The sequence below is a fragment of the Ostrinia nubilalis genome, chromosome 12, assembly GCF_963855985.1.
Source record: "Ostrinia nubilalis chromosome 12, ilOstNubi1.1, whole genome shotgun sequence".
Classification (NCBI taxonomy): Eukaryota; Metazoa; Arthropoda; class Insecta; order Lepidoptera; family Crambidae; genus Ostrinia; species Ostrinia nubilalis.
The window spans coordinates 12048612-12072041 of NC_087099.1; the positions used below are offsets into that span (position 1 = coordinate 12048612).

At 35.9% G+C, this 23430-nt stretch overlaps 1 protein-coding gene across 1 annotated transcript in view; it reads left to right on the top strand.

The window, feature by feature from the left end:
- Positions 1–23430, top strand: part of LOC135076954 (vacuolar protein sorting-associated protein 16 homolog) — a 319963-nt gene that overhangs the window by 91721 nt on the left and 204812 nt on the right. The gene's annotated exons all lie outside the window — the stretch shown is intronic.

The following is a 23430-nucleotide window of genomic DNA, read 5'->3' on the forward strand; positions in this document are numbered from 1 at the left end:
GGTGAGCCGGGAAATATCAATAACCTTAAGCTTTGCACACATTTGACAAGTATTTATAAAAACATTATTTTAGTTAGTGGAGACTTTAAAATACTACTGTTAGATATACGCATTCTCGTAGGCGGCAAGGGCGAACATTTATCAAATAATTCCGTTACCAACCGTGACACGGCGCGACAGTAACACGGAGTTGCGCGATGGCACACTAACCAAATTATGAGCTCGCATCAACTTGCGAGGTGGTGAGCTGGGAAATGTATCAATAATCTTAAGCTGGGCACACATTTGATACGTAACAACATTGAAACATTTTATAAAACGAGCTTAACGAAATTAGCTATCGTAACAACAAATTAAAAATAAATAAAACCATTTTTAAAAACTATTTCATTATTTATAAAAGCTTAATAATATTCCCATAATAAATACTTTACAAAAGGTAGTACAGTATAATGACACTAATGATGCAGCCTGACAGTCATTTGGAATTCAACAAAATACTACTGAAATGCAATTAAACCCCGTAAATGCACCGTGATAAGTATAATTAACATGCAAACAAAGAGTTTCAGATGTACAAAAGCCAAGCACAATTAAATGAGCCTGTTCAGATGATGCGTTTTTACTCGCGCGTTTCGAATCGCGCGATCGAAGCTCTTAGGCTAAGAACTCATGGCGCGATTTTCACCCGCGCCGGCGGCGGTTGTGGAATTGCGGTTTTATTTCAAAACTCACGGGAGCGGTTATTTGCGCGGTTATTCTAAGAAATCACCACGTGCTAAGTCACTGGTACAAAATGGTCGCCCGCCGATCGGGCGGGTTTCGCGCGGGCGAAAACCGCCGAGCGGGACCCGATTATAACCGCGCCCGCTGCGGGCGAAAACCGCGTCGTGAGTTGTGCATTAGTTTTTACATAAGTATCTGCATTCTACAGAAGCTGCGAGCCCGCAACCGCCGCGGGCGCGGGTGAAAATCGCGCCATGAGTTCTTAGCCTATGGCACGGTTTCCTTTAAGACGGAGCGGTATGGACTCAAGAGGAGATGTGCGGCGAAACTGGCAGGCTATTTCCACCAAAGCGGAGCGGAAGAAAAGTGGAGAAGAGCGGAGCGGTGCGGAGACGAGCGGGGATGTGTGAGCTATGCGTAGCTGTCAGCTGTCAGTCTATTGCTATCTATGAAACACCGCACCACTCCGCACTTCTCGGCTCTTCCCCGCACCACGCCGCGCCGCGCCGCCGGCGCCGCTGTCAGATTCTATAGAAAAACAAGTGCGCCTGACACTTATCCGCTCTTCTCCGCTCGATCCATTTCCACCAAGGCGGAGCGGAGTAGAGATGTGCAAATAATGGAATCTGATTGGTTATTGAAAACCGGGTCTAAGGCAAAACGCGCGACTGCATGTGGACAGAATGTATGAACCTCTAGTACATTACTATCGCGCGAGTAAAAACGCGTCATCTGGACAGGCTTTAATGAGCCTGAATTCGTAGAATGCGGATTAAAAAGTATTCGCTGGCAACCGACCAAAACCGCAAATACTTGAATGACCACGTCTGATTTAAATGTTCATGTAAATCAATCAATGGTTATTCAATACAAAAACTGTTTTATTAATTTACTAGTTAACTCGGCGAAGTTCGTACGCCTATGAACTGTGAAAGAATTTTTTAATTCGATAGGTTAATCGAAGCAAACAATCAAATCTTTCCTTTTTATTATAATACTAGCTGACCCGGCGAACTTTGTTCCGCCTTAATGGCAATAAATAAGCAGACTTTTTTTTTTATTTCGAACGGGATAAAAAGTATCCTATGTCCTTCTCCTGGCTCTAAACTACCTCCCTGACAATTTTCAGCTAAATCGGTTCAGCCGTTCTTGAGTTATAAGTGGAGTAACTAACACGACTTTCTTTTATATATATATAGATTAGAGTAGATTAATTAAAGATACTGTTGCTCAAAATTTGGAATAGGTTACAAATTGAAATAAAAAACTAAAGGTTTTTTGCGATCTTCCATTGTTTTGTAAACTAAATGTTCAATAAGGCTTCGATTGTGTAAGGCCGCAATTGTGAACACTTCTGACCGAGAGCAACAAGATTTATGTTCAAAATGTGTATCTAGCTTTACTAACTAGAGATTGATGAAATAAAACCAATAAACTGTGTGCCATGGCGACCTGATACGTCATGTGTGCGGGATTAAATACTAATTGCTATGGCAGTTGTCGATGGTCGCAAACCACAAACGTTGGATATCAAATATCAATATCTATCATCTAAAATTTGATTGGACCATACAAACACTGTCTGTGGTGTACCTCAGACAATCGTGTGTTTAACTATCCCTACGTATTGTTTTACAGTAAGTATAAATTTATTAGAGCGAATGAGGATAGAAAGGGTAGAGTTCAAATAAATATGTATCTAATGCCCGTTTTCACCATCAATCCCTAATTTTTAAGTGACCCTTATAGTAACACAACAGGAATTTTGTTTTCATAGGGGTTACAAAATTAAGGATTAGTAACAGTGATAACGGGCATAAGTCTTAGGTACTTGAGTTTTACTTTTTATAATTTTAGAAAAACATGAATAATATGTACCTACTCATACATCTTACTTAATATCATAAATGCGAAAGTTTGGATGTGTGGATGTCTGTTACTCTTTCACGCAAAAACTACTTACTGAACGGATTTTGATGAAACTTTACAGTATTATTGTTTATAACCCAGAATAACATAATTAGGCTATAATTTATGACGATCTGTGACAGACTACATTTCACGCGGGTGAAGCCGCGGGCAAAAGCTAGTCGTAACTAAACTTAAGATTAAGTGACCCGAAGAAAATTTGAGAATCGCTGGATTCGCTGGTATGTTTAAAGGAAAACTGTGGCATTTAATATACCTAAAAGTAATCCAACATGACTTCAGTGGCGGAGACATTGACATGACTCCGAAACCCCATCTACATAATAGCGTAATTCACCATCCTCTTGTTTCCATAGCCCAAAAAAGCTAAGAAAATTGGAGTAAAACTTGTATACTTTTTAGTGGACAAACGCTGGCAATAGTCACAATTTGAGTTTCAAAAAGTTTTGTACCGTCACGCGTAGTTTTTAAAATCTTGACCGGGACTTATAACGTACCAATGCTAGATTTTTGGGTAGATTTACATTCCCAACCAATGCTAGATTTTTGGGTAGATTTACATTCGTTTTAGCTCCAAATGATGGATTATTTCAAACTTCGATCCGTACTTCATATTATGTTTTTCTGATTGACTTTGTTTCGGTTCCACTGCCAGATAACTTGCCCCAGGGACAAACTTGGCCTTCATTGGCTGGGTTTTAATTGGTGATCAAGGTGTAAATCGTAAACAGGAGTTACAGCAGTGTGGGAATTAGAGGTGGGTGGGATTTGAATTCCAAAAACAAATAAGATACTTGTAGGGACACATTGTATTTCGTTGAGTTTGCAATATTGTATTTCAAGCGCACACCCTACATCGCATAGAGTAGCCCGCTACCAAGCCACAAATATTGTAATTGTATTGCCCATTGTGAGATCAAGAATATATTTCTACAGTGACTTTCGGATTTTCATTCAGTAAAAGTTCTGATAAAGTAAAGTAACACCCATAGACACAGATATAACACACTTACTACACAGATGCAAAAGTGGTGACCTCAGGTATTACTCAATTGGTTTCGCTTTGCTTTGAGGAACTCATTGATCTGGTCTGGCTGTTGTCTTTGGCCTATGACCTACCCCACAACAACGCATTCTTAATTGCTCTCAAGACAAAGATATGGGGATTATTCGAGTTATGTGATGAGCCTTTTCGAAATTAATGGAATCTTATTGTTTGTTAACGAGTTATCTTACCTGAAACAACAAATAGAATAGGTATTATTTATAATTTTTTTGTTGTAAACCGATAGACCTCTTTTGTTTGGTGTAAAATTAGTTTACATAGGTACAGTAAGAGCTTCATAAAGCGTAACAGTGAAAATTTTAAAACTAAGTACTTTTCTTATCTGAATCATTTTCGATTTTCAGCATGTTTTCCAATGCTTCAATTATTTATTTTGTACTAACGATGCAACTTACAAGTTCAGAGCCTTTGTGTACGTAATCGTCACGGTTAAAGTCCTTCGTGAACGATTCGCTTCTTTCTGCTATAAATGAGTGTTAAATTATCTATCCTCATCCAACCCCAAGCGTACTTCTAATATTAATGCCCTAAAATCAAGTCAACAATTTCCGAAACAACCTGGCAAGCTAACCCAAATTGTGCTAACGATAATCCGTTGGCACTAAAATATGCCAGCCGGCACAACACTCGAGTGTAGCTCGTAAATTACTAAGCTTAATCTGTCGAACATTAACACGCCATATTAGCTCGCTCTATTGATTTTCTGCCGGCATCGGAACATACTAGCCTAAACCCTGTTGAAATTGAAATCCTAATTTAATCAACGTCATTTCGGCGTGCGCGGTTATTTGCGAACGTTTATGAACGAAACGTGATCGGTTTGCAAGCGAAACAGATGTGTATTTGATTTCAGTTTGACCAGTTTTTTCTCTTTGATATGCCTCAAAATCAATAATAATCAATAAAAATCTAAAAATATTTATTCCATTTTGACCAGTATTTTGGCACAAGTATGAACGTCAAAGATGATAAAAAGGTAGCCCTTATCTTTTGGGCCCTACCAGCTACACACGTTAATTACATTAAAGTAAGACTTAATTGGAAATTAAAAAATAAATATTGAAATCATTGAGGGAGGCCTATGTTCAGCAGTGGAGGAAATGATTATGACGAAGACGATGAATACTTAATTACATACCTACTACCGCGAGTCAATATGCTTTTATCGCCATCTGTTGTGTGGTGGGAGACCTATGTAATTTTTACATCATTAACTGGCACATAATACTATATTCCGTAAAACAAGATGGGTATAGACAGTGACTTACCTACTCTAAGAAATTATAAATTTATCTTCGTTTCGGATACACGTGCCATTCGTGTTATCAATTCTAATATTATTTCTGTGCGCAAATATTTTTTCAGCAAATTGTTATTATTCCTTCAAAACACACTGAAGAAATACGCTGCCAAATCATTATTTTTTCTGTTTTCTCTCCGCAGATATTGCAAAATATTGTGAATATAATCGTATAAATCCTCCTACCTGTAAACAAAGTTCAGTCAGTCGTGATATTGCAGTATTCAAAGGGAAATAGACTTTCAACCGCGTGCGTTATTTCACTGATAAGATTTGATATATTTGAAAACACGTCTACATAAATGTGTCTTTTGAATCATCAATAATTCACGTGGTTTATTCTCGAGTATGATATTATTTTTTTATTTGCAATGAATTAATGCCATGGCATTTCTGTTTATTTTCCACCAATAATGTTTCCCGTGTAACCAAAATAAATTTTTTGTAAAAAAGAACTTCAAAGGCACCAAATTTTATTCTGAAATTTGACGACGCACATCAAAACGCTAAATGTGGTTACAACTCGGTTCAGACAGAAATCTTATTCCGGAAAAGCAAAGCGTGAGCGAATGGTACTTTATTGGAATCGAATGCATTCCGAGAAGTGCCACGCTGAGTCGAGAATCGAATCTTCCATGAGCTCCTGGAATTTTCGACTGTAACTTTATTAGAACAAAACGTTTTGGGTATTCGTTTGAAACATGCTCGTCTTCCTTCTGTTGTTTTATACTGTGTATGAACTTGATTTAAAATACAGTGTGAGTCACGTTAAAGTGTACATATGAAAATAGATGAAACTAGACCAATTTTTATCGACAAATAAGAGGTCTAAAAATTTTTGAGATTTTTTTTTATTTTTTTATAGAACTTTTTTTCTTCCCATTACTTATTGTAAAGAAAACGTAATAACTTTTAAACTAAGCGGTATATCCTGATAAAATAAAAACAATAATAATGCTAAAAAACAGGCAATACTAAAAAATTACATAAAATACACAAAAAATGCCAACAAATAATAAAAAATGATACTTAATGAAAAAAATCTGCTTTTAAATTCGTGTTTTTTTGGTATTACCTTCGTAAAACCAAAAATCGCATGTCTCTATCCCTATCACAACGTTTGCAATGATCGTTTGAACAAAGGCCTGCCACAACATTATTCTCCGCTACAGGTAGAGACAATTTTAATTTTAACTAAAATGCTTATTTTACTTCGAAATCTTTTGTTTTTATTTGAAATCTAACTTGTCTTTATCAAAATTACAAATCTAGAGCCATTTTCAGTTACATTGTTAACGAAACGTTGAATGGCGCGCCCGGAGAGGCTTAGTTCAAACGATCATTGCAAACGTTGTGATAGGGATAGAGACATGCGATTTTTGGTTTTACGAAGGTAATACGATAGAGAATAATACAAAGTAATAAAAACCACCGGTTATAGGGGCATTTTTTGGAGAAATTTATCAAATAACCAAAAAAACACAAATTTAAAAGCAGATTTTTTTCAAAAAGTATCATTTTTTATTATTTGTTGGCATTTTTTGTGTATTTTATGTAATTTTTTAGTATTGCCTGTTATTTAGCATTATTATTGTTTTTATTTTATCAGGATATACCGCTTAGTTTAAAAGTCATTACGTTTTCTTTACAATAAGTAATTGGAAGAAAAAAAATTCTATAAAAAAATAAAAAAAAATCTCAAAAATTTTTTGACCTCTTTTTTGTCGATAAAAATTGGTCTAGTTTCATCTATTTTCATATGTACACTTTAACGTGACTCACACTGTATACTTACTTTCAACAACATTGGTATTGCTCGTGGTCATCTAAAGGGCTTCTTTATACGAGTAATACGGGATCTAGATTGGCCTAACCTTTAACGCCCGTATTCACAAACGATACTTGCTTAAGTAAAGCAGCAAATCGAACGTACAGCGTTGAATAGAGCTCTGTGATTGGTTCGTGTGTCAACCTGTGCATTCACGCGTACTGGGAGACCTCAGAGTAATGTTTGTGAAAACGGGCGTTAATTTTTCACAAATGATATAATGCAAACTTCAAAAGGAGAATACAGAAAACATTCGTTTCTATATTTTTATAACGTATTTTCAAATTACAACCTTCAGCCTTCACGATAAGCCCGCATTCGGCGGTTACACACCACTTTGCATGCAGCATTGATTAATGATGCGAAGAAAAACAATAAAAAACAAAAGAAAACGAATAAGTATTGCAAGAAGGCCCACATGCACCATCACATTACCCGTCACGCGACCACGCGATCAGCTCGGCCGAAACAAAGCACGAACCAATCGGCTAATGTGCTGGAATATAGGTCACCTGTCCACCTTCGTCGTGCGAGAAACAAAAGAGGGTGGCTAAAAAATCCGGAGAAAGCTGAATATTCCTGCTTATTTCGACTACGTAATGAGTAGAGCTTCCAAGGATAATTGCTAGTGACCTGGCCTAATACTCGTAAGCATATTTCCCTTTCAACTTTTCATTTCATTTAAATCAGCTAATCATTACACTTTCTTCTTCCTACAGTTAATATCATGTACCTACCCTTGCGTAATAGCCGCAAGAAACTGCAGTGGCTATTTGCGGTAATTACCAAATCACATCGCGGCTCACAGCGTGCGGGAGACAATCAAACAAATTGGTATAAGCAAAAATGATGAGTACTTTTTGCTTGGTGCAAGTAGTTATTTGCACACTTAGTTTTCATTTAGGTAAGCGCAGTGTCTTGCAACTCGGGCAATCGTCATGTGAGCCTACGAATCAAGTACAGAAGTTGCTTTTTATTTCTAATTGTTGTAGGTCCATTTTCGCTTAATTTGTGCAGTTGAATACCCGCAGGCTCATCACTATACTAGCCTCTCTCCCAACAATAATCATTTAGCATTGCACAATCACAAGATTTCACAAGAGACAGGAGCGGCCATTTGCCGCGGCTATTTGCGGTAATTACCGAATCACATCGCGGCTCGCAGCGTGCGGGAGACGGAGCAGCGGCAATCAAGAGATTGAAATCTATATCTATTTATAAATAAAAATGCATAGCTTTTCCAGTATATTTTGTTTCCTAAAGATAAGTCAGGTACTTTTGAAGATTAGAAGATTTTCTAACCGACCCTTTTTCTTTGCGGTCCAGTGTATTTCGAATTATTGTACATTTTAGCTTTCCTCATAATTCGTGCAGCTGAATCCCCGCAGGCTAATCACTATGCCTTCCTCTCTCCCAACAATAATCATTTAGCATTGCACAATCACAAGACTTCACAAGAGACAGGAGCGGCCATTTGCCGCGGCTATTTGCGGTAATTACCGAATCACATCGCGGCTCGCAGCGTGCGGGAGACGGAGCAGCGGCAATCAAGAGATTGAAATCTATATCTTGTTTGTTCGCAATGCTCCAGTACAATTAGTATGGACGTGGGAACTGTATCGAGCTGATCTTACCCATAGTTATTTTGTGTAAGAATTTATTTTTACTAAGAGCGAGTATTTTTCGGTACTTTTGGATTGAATTTTTGTAAAAGTTAACGGTTCTTAACTGCGGTAAATACAGGTAATTTCTTCCTTCCTTCAATCATTTCTTTTTTTTCCGAATAATAATTATCTTGATGCGTTTTTTGTCACTTAATAAAACATTTTCATTTTCATTTAATACCAGTACTGGATGCAAGCGGCGCAGGACCGGTCTTTGTGGAAATCCTTGGGGGAGGTCTTTGTCCAGCAGTGGACGTCTTTCGGCTGAAACGACGATGACGACGACGACCAGTACTATACAGGGTGGCCAGGGAGTTGACGTTCAAAGTTAAAATTTAGATTCCTTACATCAGTGCTCGCCAGAGTGAGAAAAAAAAATCAACCATAGCTTGCATAGGTGATAATTTAGGATAAATCACAAAATTAACTTTATTTCCTAAACTAGGCAAAATCGTAGAACATACATGGAGGTGATTAAGATACACCTTGATGTAAGGAATCTAAATTTTAGCTTTGAACGTCAACTCCCTTGCCACCCTGTATAGCATAATACGAATAGATATTAATATATCCTAACTAATCTAGGAACAAATACTAGAAGTTTTACACCATATCTACCTGAGAATTTAAATCAAGAACAGATATAACTATCAAGTGCACAAGTTGATAAATAGCGCATGCTTAAATCAAACCTGTTAATTTTAGTCTAGTGTTAAAAATATTCTCATCTCTTACATTATCCTGGTAACGAGCTGGTTTTATCATCTCCATATTTATAAATTCATCACTAGGCAAATGCTCCACAGGCAATCAAGATATGTTAATGGCGCTCTTTGATATTCAAAGTCGTGTGCAGACTCCTTTACGACCTCGTCAGCTTATCTTGACCAGCTCGGCAATTAGCGGCGATCTTCGGATGGTACCTTTCAATTAAACAAAGATTACCAATTTGCACTTGCTTAACGTGTTAAGTTACACACGTATACAGTGTGAGTCACGTTAAAGTGTACATATGAAAATAGATGAAACTAGACCTATTTTTATCGACAAAAAAGAGGTCAAAATTTTTTTGAGATTTTTTTTTAATTTTTTATAGAATTTTTTTTCTTCCAATTACTTATTGTAAAGAAAACGTAATAACTTTTAAACTAAGCGGTATATCCTGATAAAATAAAAACAGTAATAATGCTTAATAACAGGCGATACTAAAAAAATACATAAAATACACAAAAAAGGCCAACAAATAATAAAAAATGAAACTTTTTGAAAAAAATCTGCTTTAAAATTCGTGTTTTTTTGGTTATTTGATAAATTTCTCTAAAAAATGCCCCTATAACCGGTAGTTTTTATTACTCTATATTATTCTCTATCGTATTACCTTCGTAAAACCAAAAATCGCATGTCTCTATCCCTATCACAACGTTTGCAATGATCGTTTGAACTAAGCCTCTCCGGGCGTGCCATTCAACGCTTCGTTAACAACGAAACTGAAAATGGCTCTAGATTTGTAATTTTGATAAAGACAAGTTAGATTTCAAATAAAAACAAAAGATTTCGAAGTAAAATAAGCATTTTAGTTAAAATTAAAATTGTCTCTACCTGTAGCGGAGAATAATGTTGTGGCAGGCCTTTGTTCAAACGATCATAGCAAATGTTGTGATAGGGATAGAGACATGCGATTTGTGGGTTTACGAAGGTAATACGATAGAGAATTATAAAAAGTAAAGCATTTTTCGGAGAAATTTATCAAATAACCAAAAAAATACGAATTTATAAGCAAATTTTTTTCAAAAAGTATCATTTTTTATTATTTGTTGGCATTTTTTGTGTTTTTTATGTATTTTTTTAGTATCGTTAGTTATTTAGCATTATTACTGTTTTTATTTTATCAGGATATACCGCTTAGTTTAAAAGTTATTACGTTTTCTTTACAATAAGTAATTGGAAGAAAAAAAATTCTATAAAAAATTTAAAAAAAAATCTCAAAAATTTTTTGACCTCTTTTTTGTCGATAAAAATAGGTCTAGTTTCATCTATTTTCATATGTACACTTTAACGTGACTCACACTGTATGTATACAAACGATGCTCGCTAATGTGACGCAGTAAATCGAACTCACAGCGTTGAATGTGGTTGAATAGACCTCTGTGATTGGTTAGTGTGTGACCCTGTGCGTCCACGCGCACTGTGAGACCTCATAGTAATGTTTTTGAATACGGGCGTTAGTGTTAAGAGCGCGTTAGACGGGGTTATTGTCAATTACTTAGCCACAAAGCTGATTCGTAACTGTTGTAAGTTTAAAAGTAAACTCGATATAAACAGAAACAAAATAATACTTCGATTTATGAGCAATATTTTAATATTCGTACCTATACTAAATGATTTTATTCATGCACCTACTCGTATACTGCGTTTTCCAAATAAATATCTTTATTATTAATTACCTACTTTATTTATTAACGTAAGACGTTTTCTTCTTTAACCCTAAGTGCTCGCATGAGACCGCGGTAACAATTTTCTCTTTAACTAAAATAGAGAAACACGGCTCTCAACGCGACATTTTTTGTACAATAACAATAATATTTTATTTAACTCATACAAAAAATGTTGCGGTGAGACCCGTGTTTCTTTATCACTTTCATCTGATACCGTAATGCTTAAGAATAGTTAAAACCAAACAAACCATTGAAACCAAACTCTTAACCCATTTGAACATAGCCATTATTGTCGTGTGCGATGTCCATTGTGGGGCAAGTGCTATTATCGCATATTGTGTGCGCCGGCCATTGTTTTGGACATTGTGATTAGATTCCGAGTAATTAGGACTCCACTGGATTCATATTCAGCAATAGCTACTTGAGTTTAATTGGCTTTGTACTAATTATTATTATTAGGATACTTAGTGCTTAATAGCTGGTTAAGGTGGGCTAATGCAATTCCTATAATAGGGTTAATTATTATTATTTCTGTATGTATAGTCCTTTGTGTAATTTGCTGTCAACTTTACATACGAGTAGGTATAGTAAGCAGGTAGAATTTTCTGATTCAATAAAAATAATACCATTATTTTTTATTGACGAATTAATAACTCTATCTTTTATCAATAGTAGGTACGTACAACAGAGATAGACACTATTATGTTTTCTGTAAATATCCGCTTTTGATGTAAAAAGCTTTATTGTATTTTTATGGCTGCTTTAAATCTATACTAATATTATAAAGCTGAAGAGTTTGTTTGTTTGTTTGTTTGATTGTTTGTTTGTTTACTTGAACGCGCTAATCTCCGGAACTACTGGTCCGATTTTTTAGTTAGGATTGTTTAGTTAGGTTAGATAGCCCATTTATCAAGAAAGGCTATATATAGGCTATACAATATCACGCTACGATCAATAGGAGCAGAGCAACAATGAAAAATGTTGCGAAAACGGGTTTTCACGCATACGAAGTCGCGGGCACAGCTAGTAAATAAATAAAACTATCAGTACTTATAATCAGATTGAATACGTAAACATACGTCCTTTTTATTATGCAACAACAATCATTGAAAGTGTTGAACTCAGAATATAAAATAAACGCAAGACACCAGACCCATGTATTGAGAAAAATTGAAGCTGCACAGAGCTCGATCCAGACACAAAGGGCGAGCAAATTGAAAGCTGAGAATAGGAAATATCGAAGAAGATACATCCACAATAAAGTTGAATCAGTAAGCTCGTTACAACCAAACTATCTTGACACAAGAGACTTAATTAGACCAACACAGGCTGAGTTGCACGTAACTTTGACCGTAACTTTCACGATAACCGGTGATTTTTATATGGAGTTTCACAGATTTTTACGTTTGTCAAAGTTAAAGAAGATGGTGCAACCCAGCCTAAAAGCAAGACAGAGAAGCTAATTTAAAGCTAGAGATTTTTGTTTTTAGTTCATCAGATTATCGTATCAAATATTCTCTTTGTAAATATCATCCATTGACATCTCTAATCTCATAAAGTGTTGCCTGCTCTATTCAAAAAGACAGTTTTATTTCATTTTATACATTCAAAATATCGGTTTATGTCTAATGTAAACATAGCGTAATTTTAGGATTAGTGCGTTGTATGATTTGAGCAAAAATGCGCTCGAAATACTTATTTTATGTTAAAACATTTAAAACGACATTCCCAACCAACCAACCAATGAGGTTTTTTCACTACTTTATGACCCTACCAACAAATTAGTGCAAGGTGTCAATAATAATTACATCTGTTTGCTGCTTGGACCTACTCAAACATGTTACACTGTGATATATCGAACGATATAATCCAGGATGGAGGTGTGGGACATGGATACGGTATGGCATGAATTGGTAAGAAATAGACGTCAGAGACTGGAATAAAGCATCAAAGCAATACTTCTGAAACCTACGCGTTGCTTTTTAAATAAAAATCATACTTTTGTACCTATTTATTGCGCAGTTTTTGCTATAGATACAAAAAGCTATGTAGCTGAAGATTTGATACATCAAAAATGAATTAAAATTTTGGGAACTGATTGCAGATTGCAGTTATGGTGAATTTCCAAGAGCAATAAAACAAACATAATGACAAACGTAGGTACCATGTAATGGCAACTTGGTCCTTTGAACACCTTTTAGGTAGTGAACCAAAATGCAGCAACCCAAAGGATATCCACCTTCATCACAGGAGTACTGTTACCGCTACACTACGGCCTGCGGATAGTTGGCTTTGAAAGTAATTCCATTCAACTCTGCGAGGAGGTCTGTAGTAACAAAATTGATGTTTCTATTTAACGTATCTAGTAAATATACCTAATCCAAATATTAGAAGTTATATCACGTAACTTTATCGATAGTTATTAACTCACAATTTGATAGCCCAATTTGGAGCTTTATCAGGCAATTAACGAGTCTGCGTAGTTCAGTCAGCCACAAATTTCCTAATTCCAATTACCTAACTCTATTGTTTAAGTTTACAGCGTAAAGCTCATATGAATTATTTCTGATAAATTAGAAATTACTGTTATGTCATGTACACGTTGTCATGGTCCATTGGTATTCTGTGGTGACTAATATTTTAAACATTAACAAACCAACATTGCACTGGTAGTAAAGAAATGATAGGCTATAGTGGTAATAGGCTAAGAGTTGCATCACAATCAATGGTAGATCATTTCTAATGACACCTATTTAGTTGAAGAAGTTTAATAAATAAATAAATAAATATCCTTAGACATTTTACACTGCGCTTCTAGTCCCAAACTAAGCAAAGCTTGTACTATGGGTACTAGACAACGGATATAAACATACTTAAATACTTTTTTTTTGTAAATACATACTTATTATACATAGAAAACACCCAGTCCAATACAAACAAATATGTTCATGCACACAAATGTTTGTACTGTGCGGGAATCGAACCCGCTACCTCCGGAATAGTAGTCCGTTTCGAACCACTACACCAAACGGCCGACTAATATCTCTACAACTATGAAAAATAAAGGAAATTAAGATTAAATTATATGTATTTATAAAAGGATCGATCGCTAAAGTAAAGATGTTTCAATGTAACAAATCTCTAAAACATAATCGGATAAAGTGCGAAAACCATGGGATACCTTTTACACTCCTTTTACACTCATTCAATTGAGTATTGAGTCTATTCACAACTTGGAAAATCTGCCATGAAATGGCTTCGCAAAAACCCTGTGAATCTAAATGGAAACCAGCTTTCAAAACGTTATGAATGGACATGTTGAGGCAAGTGTGATTGTATAGTGACAGAAAAAAGATAACAAATACATAGTGTCATAATCTCTTTAATAAGATCAGCGAAGCCTAAAATTCTTCTTAGTTACGTAAAATCTTTAAGGCAATTAAGGAGTTGTCCAATAATTAAAGAGCAGCAAAAACACTAGACCGAAAGGATAATTGTTATAATTTGATTTTAAAGTAAACTGATGACGTAGGTACTCGTATTTATACCAAAGGTACCTACTAAAGGTTAGCCAGTCGTCACCCAACTGTAATTTCAGTTTACCCGTGTTCATGGCGCTCCGAAACGTTCTTGCAAGTGTTCTGAAATATCAGAGGCTATCCATCCAATAGAAAGTACGTGGAAAGCATTCCATGGTATCTACCATAATATTTACTTCAATCATGTTAACTCCCATTAACTAAATTATCACAGAATACATAATAGTAGTAGACCGAGCGTGTACTAATAGGTTGCGTGTACTCACAGGCGCGTGGCGGCCCCGACTTATTTACAACTCCGAGTTGTCGCGTGCTATAGGTACTTATCACGGCAGGCATAGGCGAGTGACAGAGGCCTGATATTACCAAGTAATACGCCTGTAAAAAGGTTTGTATCAGAACCGTAATAAAAAAACTCGCAATTTTAAATAACAAAAGAGACGGTGATTAACAAAAGCCCTCGCCCAAAAGGAATTAGAAAGTTAACATCCAAATCGAGGCGGCCTCCTTTAACCGAATCTAACCCAAGTGATGTTTTAATTATACACCCTGCCGGTTACACATCTCACAGAGAATACGTTTTATTTCTCCTTGTTTCGCATTAATTACGGAGCTTCCCTCACAAGGTAGGGTCCTATACTCGTGCCATGATATGTTTGCAGGCATTTGTAGAGATAAGGAATTTAGGGGAAAACTGGATGCCGCGTTTGTAATATATGTTATTGCTGGTTTATTTGCAAGGCATTTCGCTTGTATAGTTCTAGTGAATTCCCTAGGCCCATTTATTCTAAACCTGACGCATCAAGATGAATAGTATTTAAAATAAATTTATATTTATTTATTTATTTCAATCTTATATGCACATAAAAACACTGTACATTTCTGGTTTGAAAAGTGTAACAATGTACTTGCCCCTCTGAACTCATTTTAAAAATCACGAACCACGAAGACGTCCTCCAACATTCGTTTGTTTTAACCCTTTACCTACGGGCCCTTGGAAACCCAAAGTCGCCTCTCAATACGGGGTATTTTAACCTATAAAATTGTTTGCTCCACTTTACATCAAGATATTTTAAAAAGTATGAGACTTACGGTATAGAAATTTGGAATATTATATTCTGCAACTAATGTAGTTTCATAATTACAAGCGCATTTTACACTTAATTTGCAATTTTATTGTTTTTTTGTCGTAAACCGTGATTTAGTATTGGCTTTGCCAAAATAACAATAGATGCCACCCGTATTGAGAAGTGACTTTTGACTTGGCAACTATAGGTGCCTCCCGTAGGTAAGAGGTTAACCATTGCTGGACATAGACGGGAAGCCAAGGATTTCCACGAAGATTGGTCATGCGCTGCCCGCATCCAGATATTTCCTGCGACCTTCACCAGCTCGTCCAACAATGCCTTCCAATAAATAAACCTAATTAGTCCAGAACAGCAATTACCTTTGTTACCTTATACCTTGCTTGCCAATTAAGTTACTGTTCCCTTAGAAAATCTTTCAACTAATAACAACGGAGAAAAATAAATCCTTCCTCATAAAAGAGACAAGGAAGATTGTTAAATGATAACTATGGTGGATAACGGTTATAACTCAATAAATAACAGTTAATTTGTATCGTCCTGTCGACCTTATTATCGACTCACTCCAGTTACTATCTTGACAGAACATTCGTTAACCAATATAAACAAGACAACATCGGTGTGCTTGCTTACCATGAGTTTACATTAGGTGTGCTCGATAGCGAGTACGTAAAAAAATGTATGACAGATTGTACAACGCCCCTAGTGACTACTTTCAAGAACTAAAATCTTCATAGATTTTTGTGACACACTCGCTAGCGAGCACACCTTACGTGAACTCATGGTGTGCACATTGCACACATGTCTAGAATTGTACAAGATAAAAATGCTTGACTGAAACTGTGAACTGAAGGATAGAAGAGAACTAAAATCAACAATGAATAATAAAGGGGGATATCGAGCTTTGTAATGTTCCTTGAAGGTCTAAGTCCTATGATGGACTGCCATAGACTAAATAATGGTACTAAATCCATAATTGCACATTTAGAATACGCAAATGTTAGAACACACTAAAAAGGACTATCTATACTAAGGCTGACAAAGGTGACATGAGTTTCTTCCGCCACTTCTTCTCAGCACCATATGTTGTCCCGAAGTGGTGGTAGGGCAAGCTATATTTGGGACGTGTATAAGTGCCCTAGAAAGGGCCTATGTACTGAATAAACTATTTGAATTTTAATGGATTGGTGGTTTATGATATTAGAACTCCTAGCAACATCATATCGCTTACAAGCGCCCGTTTATTCGATTCCGAGTTCGAGCGCGTTCAATTTCACCGCGCCGGTAATGCGGTATTTTCACCGATACGCAAATGTTCAATATGCCGTAGTATGCGTGTGTCACAGAAATATTAGAAAAGCGTATTTGTTTTCATTTTAGAACAAAACTTTTTCCTGAAAAGATAGGGGTAAATAACAGAAATTTTTATTTCTACAGTTTTCTAAAATTATGTCTTATGCCAAATAGTAATTGCTAATCATTTGTGCTGGCGCTGCTTTTCTTTTGGTTTAGGTATAATTTTTTACCCAAGTATCCAAAAAAAAAAAACATACAGCTGTCTGTGTAGTACCTAAAGTTTTGGTAAAAATGTTTTGTCACTTTTTGACAAAAGAAGTCTGTGATAGAGATCCAAAATAGTGTAAGGCTGAGTTGCACCACCTAACTTTGACCGTAACTATAACGATAACCGGTGTTTTTTATATGGAGTTTGACAGATTTTTGACGTTTGTCAAAGTTAAAGTAAGATGGTGCAACCCAGCTTAAGTATAGTGAAAATTAAATCATCAGATATAGAGTATATGAATATTCATAGTTCTGACAACATAAAGTAGATAAATATAAACCGCGAGATGTCACCAAGAACATAAAACAATATTGTCCCTAGCTATACAATGCCTAGGCTTTAGCAGCCGGATTTTTCCAGTTTCCCGCGACAGCTACGCGGCTTACGGAGGAATGTAATAACATAGATAGGGGCGTTCCGTGAGTATAATGCCTACAATTTGAAATCGCAAATGCCTCCGCGAGCAATTCGCGAGATATTCCGCGTAGGGCTGCGAGTGAGGTGTAGGCGAAGTGAAATGACGTGCTCAAGCAGACGAGAATAGCCGCTATTTGCCTCATCAGGCGTAGGTATACGTTTTCATTCGTTCGTTCGTTCGGTTAGACACGTTTCATATAATAGCGGCCATTCCGTGCAACTATTTATGCTACGTAATTGCATTACTTTGCACAGTGGCTCCACATTAGCTACACAAATAATGTTAGTAATTTGAAAAATTATAAAGTTTGGCTGTTCTTAACAGGGATGTTTCCTGGGTCAAAAAGCAAGAGTTTTAATTAGTCCGTCAGTTAACTTATCAAAAAATACTCTACACGTATTTTTCACTTTTTCAAACTAATGAAAATTTAAAGAGATAAAGCGCGCCAAAGTTCATAAGAAGAAGCCCGTGACGTCAATGAGTGCATAAAAGTGCCGCACTTTGTGACGTCGCGCGGAACTTCAACGCACCATAACTATGAAATTATTTGTTAAGATTGACAAATAAAAATATATGTAGGTATCCAATATTAAACATGACGGACTAAAAAAATTTTTTTTAGGAAACTAGCCTACTAGGTACCTCCATTTCGTCTGATAATTGGAAACTACCAGATTGGCTACGTCAATAAGCTATGGCTGGTTCGAAAGTGTAATAGTGGAAACTGGTTAATTTTTCCAGTTTTCCGCGACGCTACGTAATACGTAATCCGCTGTATGTTTCAGTTTTAAGCATCAAAAACTTGCTTGAATCTATTCATCAGATCCATAAATTGACGTGTTTACAAATAAAAGTGCTCTTTGAGAGCCTACTTACAGAAAATAAATAAATATGATGATTTTACACTATTCAAAACCATATTTTTACTTGACAGCCCTACACAACCGCACCGTTCGCGAAATATAACGGATTTTTTATTATCTCAAGACGTCTTTAGTAATCGCAAAGTCTTCTAGACCCAGTCGCTTTGCTTCAAAGATCCAGACGATTCTTGTTATTTCTGCGTAACTTTTATGGGCCTACAAATACCTATTTAGTATTCGCTCCTTTGACTCACAGAATAGTCTTGAATGTTGCGAAGGAATGGAATAAAATAAAACGTTTTTTATCGGTGAAACTCCTTTCAGTAAGTTTGTTGCTATCTGCATATAGTCTACGCTCCGACCCTACAATTCCCATATCCACTGCCCCGAGAGCTTTCAGCTGGAGAATTCAAATAATAATATTATGCAGGTTTGTATGGTTTGGTGGCTAGCTTGCATTTTATGCAAACAAGAGGGTCGAAAAACCACTAAAAATGATTTTATGTAGATATAAATTGCAGCTGCAAAAACCTCAAAGTTAACAGAATGAATTTCATTTTGTATACGTAAACAAAACTTCAATTAAATCGACTAAATTGGATTCCCGGCGAAATGCAGGGCCGACGGGCGACAGGCCTAAATGAAATAGAAAGGTTGGGCTCTAATAGACGCCTCCATATATCTAAGGTGTGACGTCACGGGAAGCCGCAGAGATGCAAAGTCCAAAAAGGTGGGTAACAACAAATTAATTACGCTCTCAAAGCTGTAAAGATTTATTATAGCTAAGATGTACGAGAGAACTTCTCATAATTTACAGGAAATTCACTGAGAGACTTAAACAACAGATTCAGAAGTACAAACAGATTTTAGACCATATTTCGAATCTTTTGAGTTAGCTAAAACAATTAGGCAAGGAAATGAAGCAAATACTCTATCATGACGGTAAAAGTCTAATAATATAATTAACAACATCTGGATGAGAGGCCTTGGATTGGAGACACCCGCGGCAGAGGAAGCTGGTATAAACTGGATGCAAGTGACCAGAGGCAGAAGTCGGGGGAAGGTTAAAGAGGAGACCTGTATTCGAAGACACACCCAAAGGGTGATATAGATACTAGTAGATAGATGTATTTATTGGCTTAAGCAAATGTTAAATAGGTAGAACAGCTGTTGGCAACGTTCTATCCCAATCTAGTTTTAAATTTTAAGGCTGAGTTGCACCACCTAACTTTGACAGTAACTATAGTGATAACCGGCGTTTTTTGTATGGAATTTGTCAGATTTTTGACGTTTGTCAAAGTTAAAGTAAGATGATGCAACCCAGCCTTAGTCATATATGATCACGTACGAAGCGTGCTAAGTTTCCTAAATGTGACGTGCAGCTGTTCATTCTAGGCTGTGACGTCACCTATCAATATTCGATGAGCCGTGGAATTGTTTTCTTTCTGAAAACCGCAATAAATACTGAGTCAGCTGAAGGTTGCAAGATTAAAAACATTAATCGGCTGAACTCAATGAGATTTGTAAAATCCTCATATTCACTAGAAATCTCTAGGTTTATGTCATGGGTATAAATTTTTGGCGGGGTTCCTCGATAGTTTGGTAGAATAAGAGCAATCCAAATTACAATTAAGCTCATAAATTCAAAAATAAAGTCAAAATCAAGCGACTGAATACTTCTAGGTTTATCCATCACTACTCGTAAGCTCTAGATTATATGACTCTATCGCAAGCAGGACAATGCGTGGTAAGACGAATATTAATTCTGGCTCTTAGTGATTTCATCACAATTTCACTTTGTAAGGAAAGACTTTACTAATATTATAAAGAGGAAAGATTTTATTGAAGCTCCGAAACTACTGGACCAATTTGAAAAGATATTTCAGCATTAGAATCCTACATTATGTTTGACTAACCTAGATGGTACGAAGTTCGCCGGGGCAGCTAGTAAAAGATGAAAAGAAAGTCTCTGTTTGATTTAACTTAGTATTTTCAAAGTATGAATAAGTATTCCACCGCCACCCTGGATAGTAAAATTGAAACGATTTAAATTAATAACCCACTTCTGCGCTTCAGAATACAGAAGGCTGTGTGTAACAATGCTCAAAATCTACAAAATTATTCATACATTTTATTCAAGAGCAATACAAATTTGCAAAATTCGCATCCAAAGTATACTCGGTGTAATAAAATTTAGCTTCGCACACGTATTGACGTAGACGAACATTTTATGGGCACAATAAAATTTCACTCTGCCTGTTTTATATCCGTACAATATGAAAATTTGATTGTGCAAAATATTGGATCGAATGATTTCGGCAAAGGTACAGTTTCGTGTTACCCTTTTGTCGCGGTATAATTCGATTGGAAAGTAATTTATTGTGTTTTTCGCTTCTATTGTAATATTTCATGGCTTTTAATGCTCCATTTGCTGATTCATAAGATGAGAGATACTTTATAAATCGTAGTTACTTTCTTTAAGGTGCGGAAAATAAGAGCTATTATAAGATTTAAAACTTTCGCGTTGCTTTTAGACTTAAATAGAAGTTAAGACCCGTGTCTATCAATTTAAATAAGAGCTACTTATTTTACAGCAAAAATGTTGTCATCGTTTCTGATATATGACTCTTAGTTCGTTTATTATTTCCCAGATAATTAGAACTAATTATAATTATGTCCCACGTTCAACAACTCACTCGCATTGATATCCATATGAGTGAGGTATTATTACCAATCTAACATTATCAGGCGAACACATCTAATATTAAAATGGTTATCACGGCGATATAGTATGAAAACTTTCCAGACCTCTTAAAAAAACTAAAGCAAAGTAGTTAAATATGCTACCCACATTTTAAAAATAAGTAGGTACCTACTCCAATTAATTCTAAAAGTCTATAGGCGTAGGAGTTCCATAAAATATTATAATTAATACCCAGTATTATGGCTTTATGTAAGAAACAACATTTATTTCGGGATAACGTAATAGTCATGAAATTAATTAAAAATAACTTGTTACTTACTCATAAACGGGTAAAATACTGTTAAATTTATGTTGAAGTAGCATTTTATTTCCGTGTTAGTTAACCTTTTTGCTTTCAATAAAGACCTTTTTATGCAACATTACTTTGAATAGGTAATATTTATAAATTAGATAGTACACACCTTACAGCAGCTTCACCATTAATATTAATCGCATAATTAAGTGCTGAACATAAAACTTCCTAACATGATACAGCTCGATTAAACTTACAATACAGCTATAAAATATTACCAGAACTCAAAGTGTAGGGTTGTCATTATTTTGTATGTTTTTCCCTATTTAAAAAAAGCTAAAAAGATGATTTTAATTATAAATAATCATGATTGTATTGACTTTCATTATTTTATTTTATTTATTTATTCATTAAAATTTTCTACAGCGAGAGTTTGCTTTGGTTGCGGTGGTTATATCACAACTATACCATCAACTTGACAAAGACCACGAAAGTACTTCTAAAATACCTAAATAAGTAGGTATTTATTGAAAATCAAGAAAATAACGAAAATTGAAAAGCCGTTTTTCAGTCATTACATATTTATAAAAAAAATATGAAGCATTATTTTCGCTTAGGCATTTTGTTTTTGTTATAATAACGAGAAAAAAATTCCTCAGCCGCCAACCCTTGTCCCCAACAGGCGAAGTTAGCTCGTAAATCGGTTTGCTCGCGACGGACACTTTTCGCCAACGCATCTGCGGCACAACTTTTAACTACCGAGCTAAGTAATTTTTATGAGCCCCCCCAAACTTCGCTAATATATTCATAGAGAAATACATCAAAGTTAAGAACCTAAATGAACATGTTACGGAGTTTCTGTCATAAGAACTGGGGAAGAAAGCCGCAAGTTCGTAACGAGTGGGATCTAATTTTGTTTCGTTATTCTTTTACTAGGTAAAGCTACAACATGTGCTCTTTTTATTCCCATGATCGTGAAATCATTCATTTTGCACATCATCATGCGCCGAAATAAAGACGCTCAGGTGGACAGGGGTGTAACTAGGCTGGATCATCCTACCAGTCCTACTAATATTATAACAGCGAAAGTTTGTATAGAGTTTAGATGTCTGGATGTTAACATATTTTGTAACTCTTTCACGCAAAAACTACTCAACGGATTTTGATGAAACTTTACGGTATTATTGTTTATAACCCAAAACATACAGGCTATAATTTATGACGATATGACAAATAAGAGGATATTCAAAGTGAGACCTATCCCAGATAAACTACAGGAGAGCCGTCTGCGGTGGTTACGGACACGTTACGAGGCGTCCATCTGATCATATGACCAGAAAAGTGCTAGACATTGAAACTTAACCCCGAGGACAAGGAAGACCCCGAATCACATGGATGTCCATACTAAATAAGGACCTCAGAGTCTCAAGTCAACGAAGAGACGACTCAGGACTGAGGTGCCTGATGCAGAGGGCCGACCCCAAATAAAATTTTAAAGAGCCAAGCAAAGAAGATCGTGAAATCAGTTTAAAGTACTTACAACTTTGTAGCGGAACAGACCGGCTGTGTCGACTAGAGTTACAAAGATTTCTAAGAATTCAGCTACATAATAATATTTAATGTGACAAACATTGTTTGACATAAGTTTCAGTTCTTAAACACGGGTCTTTGTCATAAAATAATTACTATTTATAACAATAAAGAGTATTTAGGACGTGTTTATAAAGACTTAAGTCGAATTCCAGGAATATTTCTCGGATGGAAACTACATTGTTTCCAAAAACTTTTTCATGTTCCAGTAAAATTATTTCGTACTCGTCACCAGTTTGTTACACCTTTTGTGTCGTCACGATTTTGGCAGAAAAAAATACAAATCTATTCTTAATTTTATCCTTAAATAATAAGCGTGAAAAGGAGCGTTATTTTTATAAACGGTACGAACATGACGCCCAAAGTGCTATATCGGAAAAAGGGGGAAAATTCCCACTCTTGAAATGGAGGGAAAGGTGATCTCCGT